This window comes from Phoenix dactylifera, chromosome 4, assembly GCF_051530095.1.
Source record: "Phoenix dactylifera cultivar Ajwa chromosome 4, Ajwa_hap1_PhDact_Kaust_v1.1, whole genome shotgun sequence".
In the NCBI taxonomy this organism is placed as follows: domain Eukaryota; kingdom Viridiplantae; phylum Streptophyta; class Magnoliopsida; order Arecales; family Arecaceae; genus Phoenix; species Phoenix dactylifera.
Window position 1 is genome coordinate 6,503,848 of NC_143193.1, and position 6,020 is coordinate 6,509,867.

The following is a 6,020-nucleotide window of genomic DNA, read 5'->3' on the forward strand; positions in this document are numbered from 1 at the left end:
TGTTAATCATACCAAAGCTAAAAAGTTCAAGCAGATATAGGTCGGATTGGACGTTGCCTTGTGGATGGGTCAAATATATGTCTTTTTGAGCCCTCCTTTTTATCAAACAAGTAAACCAACCTACATAACTTATTTAATATATGGGTCGAAGAAGGCCAAATGGGCTAAGCAGGTTTGAATGGGTTAAATGAGTTTTAAATAGAATAAACGGAACTCAAATGAGTTAAATATGTCTTAATTAGAGATCGGTCATATGATTTGATCCAACTATTAAATAGATTAAAATAAGTTAATAGATTAGAACTTTAAATATGAACCGACTTTTTTTTAATATAAAAAGTTAGGTTTGGTTGATCTATATACAATTCAGAACCAAATTTGAATCAACTCAAAGTGGATGTTTAGATGGAATCTTGTCATAAATTGCTGCCTCTAATTCAAATCACTAATCACTTGTATATTAACGAATGATTCTTGATCATCTCATCCACTTTGGAGTTAGATTGGGGACGGTCGGTTAGCCAATCACGGCCGTCCATGCAACTGTAACAAAGTAAAAGAAATCAGCTCCATGCACGGACGGGATATTGCATGTTTCTGGTGAAATCGCGTTCTGAGCGGGAAAGCATGATCGAACGGCCCACATCAATTCTCCGGCCGGGCCGCCTCAATACTCCTTACTATAAATTTCACCACCGCCTATCGTCTCCCCTCGTCTTCCCATTTCTCCATCACCTCATGGCGTCCTGTACCCCAACAAAACCCAGGAGACGAAGAGCCAAGAAATCGAAAAACGAACCCCTTTCCCCCACTCCAATCTCCTTCCTCGGTACAAACCCTAGCTCCCATCTCCTCGTCCCTCTCCTGTTCTCCTTCTTCTATCTCTTATCTTCCAACGCCAATTCTTGATCTCTCTTCTCCTTTCATTTCCAGCTCCGGACTGGCCCAAAGGGGTCCTCGAAGCTTCTTCCCGTGGAGATCTCCCTGTTCTCAAGCGTACTCTCGAACCTCTTTAGGGTTCCTTCTTTTGGTGAGGATTCGATCTTTTCCTATTCTGATGCAGAGGCGGCAAGAATGCTCGACGATGGAAGGGGTTTAGCCATAACCATCAGAGATGTGAAGAACGAACTCGGCAGCGGAGCTTTCCATTTAGGTGCCATCTACGGCAAAAGGAAGTGTGCAAGTATTTGGCTGAGGAGATCAAACTCGACATTAACTCTCTCTCCGACAAAGGTTTTCTTCTTCTTCCTTTTCTTCCTTCTTCTTCTTGAGCGGAAAATTTTGTTTTCTTGATTTGATCTTCCGGTATATTGATTGCTCGTTATCATGGCGAATACTTGCGTGCTCAAGAGTTCGCTTCTCTGAACTTTGCATTTCTTTTTCAATAATCCTCCCTTTTCAGATGAAACTCCAATTTACCTGGAAACTTTGCATGGAAAGCATGAGACCACCGCCTATCTTTTTCATCATGGCGCCAATCCTGCTATACAGAACAAATTGGGGATAACTCCTCTGCACCATTCCGCGGGAAAAGGTTCTTGAATTTTCCTTCCGGGTCTTGGTGAAATACTTGTTATGGAAATTAAAAGGGGTATTTAACTTTGCGGATTTTATTTTCATATGCATCATAGGCTTTCTTTTTTCTATATGATTTTAAGTTGATAGATTCTTAGATATAATTCCTTTTTCGTGTACTTGTGAATTTTTGTTTCCATCCATATTTTGGTGGACATTACCTATAGTAATCACTTAAAATAGTTGTTTGTTGGTAGTTTCCATCCATCTCTTGAATTTATTTTTCTACTATAATCTTGATCACATTCATCACTTAAATTATCAGTGGTCTTAAAATGCATAATAATAGTTGCAATGATTCTAATTGTACAATTATATAATTATTGATGAACTCTGTTCAACAAGCATCTTTATGTTGTGTGTATTTAGCCCCAGGCTTTGTTTTGGCCTGCTGTACTTGTAGTGTTGTCTCAGCCCCATTGCATCCATGTACGTGCATACTTGCGACATACAACATACGCATGCATGTGCACGTTTTACTTGTGCATATTTACAGCTATATGTTTACAAGCATAGGTATGTATTTGCTATATGTTTACATGCATATGCTTGTATTTATTTGATCTTTATCTGAGACTTTGATTCAAATGTCATCTTGCTACATATGCTTCATTTGCTATTAATAATCTGATCAGATTACTTGTACAACTAAGGGAAATTGGTAAAAGAACAAGCAGGTGGATGAGTTGAATGCTCATGCCTCGATTAGTATAAATCTTAAGATCTATAATAGAAATTAATATGATTATCTTAAAGTTAAAACTCAAATTTTATTAAGAATGCAAAACTTCTTTTTTGGAGTTATGAATGTGAGGACACATCCATGTACATGCATACTTGTGACATCCAACATACACATGCATGTGCGTGTTTTACTTGTGCATATTTATGGCTATATGTTTACAAGCATTGGTATGTATTTGCTATATGTTGACAGACATATGCATGTATTTATTTGATCTTTATCCGAGACTTTGATTCAAATGCCATCTTTTAGCAGTTGAATGTTAATTTTGCAAAGCACATCAGACTGTCATGAGAATTAGCCATGGCCAAAAGTTTGGTATTGTATATACAAGAGATGTTCACTACATGTGTGGGGACTGATAGATAGGCTCAATTGCAAAAAAAATAAAAAAATAAAGTTGGCGGGGGTGGGTGGGTGGGGGGGGGGTGATAGTTTAAGAGAGCAAGCCCAACAGCCTCATGCTTGAAACAAACTGAAAAAACTGAAGATTTAACATTAGATGGTTCAGCATTTTTTTGATATAAAGTTTTCCTTGAGAATGTCACAACACTTTATTAAGCATTGAAGTTTGCAGTTTGGCAGTTAATATAATATTATATTTACATTCCAAGGGCTATCTATAGTTCTACATGTTGAATAATATATCATAAATTATATTTGACTTGTGAAAATATATTCTTCTAGATTCGGAATGCCGAAAACTTAAGAAAAATGGAAAATGAAGAGGGGAAAAGCTTTTTCTACCAAACAGCCAAGATTGCTTTATTGATAGAAGTACAAATCAGGCTAGATTGGGTCTGCAATGCAAAGGCTAATGTGTTAACCTACCGTGACACACTTATATCAAATCTGGCATACTTAGTCTCATACTTACTCAATTAATCTATTGACGAATGTCAACCCACTAATTTAACATCTATTCAATCTATCGCTATACATGATATTCCATATTTGCAACTTTTCGTATATAGTAGTTAGTGTCCCCACACAGTTAAGCATGTTGGTGTAGAATCACATTCAAGTTTGGGTCATAACTCTATCCACCTGACCTGCTCATTAAATGGGTCAATTCACATCAAGCAGGTCAAGTCTGTAAACTTGAAAACTGCCCATTTGCTGAACTGGTTAGCTGGGCCAATTTGTTTATGACCCAAACCTGCTATTGCCATAGTTGTTCGTTGGCAATCTGAATCACATGCCCTTAATCTTGGTTCTCATAGATGCAGCAGATCTTTTGAATTGATATAGGATAAGAAAATTATGTAAATAATGGATGAGGGACGAAGAGATGAAAGAGCAAGGAGTTCGGGAATATAAAAGGATAGGAAAAAGAGGAACACCAACACAGTCAAGAAGAAAGGTAAAGAAAATTTTACATACAAATTTCAGGCATGCATTTACCAACTTGTTAAGTGTATGAATGGTGGAGATTCGGTAAATATTTTACAAAAATCTAGCTACATATGCTTCAATTGCCATTAATAAACTGATCAGATTACTTGTACAACTAAGGTAAATTTGTGAAAGAACAAGCAGGTGGATGAGTTGAATGCACATGCCTCGATTAGTATAAATCTTAGGATCTATACTAGAAATTAATATGATTATCTTAAAACTCAAATTTTATTAAGAATGCAAAGCTGCTTTTTTGGAGTTATGAATGTGAGGACACATCCATGTATCTGCATACGCATGCATGTGCATGCTTTGCTTGTGCATATCTACAGCTATATGTTTGCAGGCATAGGTATGTATTTGCTACATGTTTATAGGCATATGCATGTATTTATTGGATCTTTATCTGAGACTTTTATTCAAATGCCGTCTATTTAGCAGTTGACAACAGCCTCATGCTTGAAACAAACTGGAAAAAACTGAAGATTTAACATTAGATGGTTAAGCATTTTTTTGATATAAAGTTTTCCTTGAGAATGTCACAACAGTTCATTAAGCATTGAAGTTTGCAGTTTGGTAGTTTATATAATATTATATTTACATTCTAAGGGCTATCTATAGTTCTACATGTTGAATAATATATCATAAATAATATAAAATTATTCTTCTAGATTTGGAACTGATCGAGGTAAACAAGTTTGTTGGCCATATGTGCTTTAATATCTCATAGTGGGCACATTTCTGGTTTTTGACTGAGGTATAATTGAAAAATCATCTACCATTGATCGGGATCATTGTTTGTTTCTATGAAATTTCTTGCTGATGCTGGATTGCAGGCTTCATGGATTTTGACAGATGATATATCCAGCAAATCTTATTTAGACAAATCTGGATGATATCCAGTAATCACACACCAGTTTCCAGAATTTGCAAATTAATTCCTTTTGCTACATCTACTTTTGCATGTACATATCTCATCTTCATCTCTTCTGATTGATATTTAAGGCCTAGAAAGAAAATGTCCACCATGTAGCAGAATGGAAGTTCTTTGCTGATCCATTGAGCTTTGATATTACCTATCTAAACAGCATGAAGATGATTATATGAAAGTAAGCCTGGATCTTTCATCATCTAAATAAGCCTGGATCTTTCATCATCTAAATAAGCCTGGATCTTTCATCATCTAAATGACCATAATGTTCACTTAGGAGTGACCGCAAAGAACTTCAGGAAATGAAGGAATTCATAAGATGATCTGCTATTCTTAAGATCTTCATTGAAAAAAATTTGGAGAATTTCACACCTCTGGCCTGGCAGCAGCCTGCTTTCTAATCAGGTGGCTCAGAGAAGCCCTATAAAAGAATCGTCAATGTAATATCTTTGCTCATGAAATTTCTCAAACAAATTAAAAAATGTGGTAGGACTACAAAAAAACAAAATTTATCAGAGTGACCAAAGAGACCTCTCACTTCTGAGATGCGAAGAATTCTTCTAAACAATTTATTATGTATTTCTGTTCATGTACGCAGGCGCTGATGTGAATGGTAATATTTCCATTGGAGTAACTCCCTTAGGATTGGCAGTTCATGGTGGCTTGACTGAGATTATTAAATACTTACTGAAAGCTGGGGCTGATGCAAATATACTTAATAAAGTAAGTGCTCATATCTTTGCCTTGTTTATTTTTTTGGCTGTATTTGGCTCTCTAAAATTCTCATATCAGTTTAGCAGAAGCCACAGAAAGCATACGTGATGATGAACTTCATATTGACAGCAAAGTAAATACTAGTATGCCACACTGCTATGCCGTAGCTTTGATGTCATGCTTTCTCTTTGATTGATCCTCAGAATGTCCATTCTATGAACTTTACAAAGCACGTGGGAACTTTCTCTTTTTATATTGTCATCTCACAAACATAGCAGCAAACAGGGTTTACACAAGAAATAGATGTCATGTACAACATACCATGTGGTGGTATAAAAGGTTATGGCAATTATTGACTCTATGAAAAACTGGTATGTGGTGTCAATTGATGGAACGAAGTCAGCATCATTATTGTCAAAAACTCGAGCGCCAAGAACATTATGTTTTCATTCTTGGGAGACATTACGATCCGAATCCTGGATTTTTTTCACCAAGGAAACTCCACTTTAAGTTGATTGCTCCTCCCCCGCCCTTTTCCATTTTACTCCTGCAACTCCCTTGTGCTTGAATACCAGCAGAATACTGACATGTTGAGAAACATTGTTGTGCTGTACAGAGTGTAAGATGATGTTGCATGCCATATGAAACTCATCTTTC

The 6,020-nt window shown here is 36.4% G+C and overlaps 1 protein-coding gene across 35 annotated transcripts in view; it reads left to right on the top strand.

Moving 5' to 3' along the window:
- The first annotated feature begins 564 nt into the window (after positions 1-564).
- The window catches only part of LOC120105337 (uncharacterized), a 67,058-nt gene continuing 61,602 nt past the window's right edge, over positions 565-6,020 (top strand). For 11 of the 35 annotated variants that reach the window (XR_016400164.1, XR_016400188.1, XR_016400185.1 and 8 more), the window contains exons 1-3: positions 567-829; positions 934-1,233; positions 1,403-5,372. The gene's annotated coding sequence lies outside the window, so the exon portion shown is untranslated. Of the gene's footprint in view, positions 830-933; positions 1,234-1,402; positions 5,373-6,020 lie in introns of those variants that run through there. The other 24 variants (XR_016400173.1, XR_016400165.1, XR_016400177.1 and 21 more) reach the window with 11 other exon arrangements.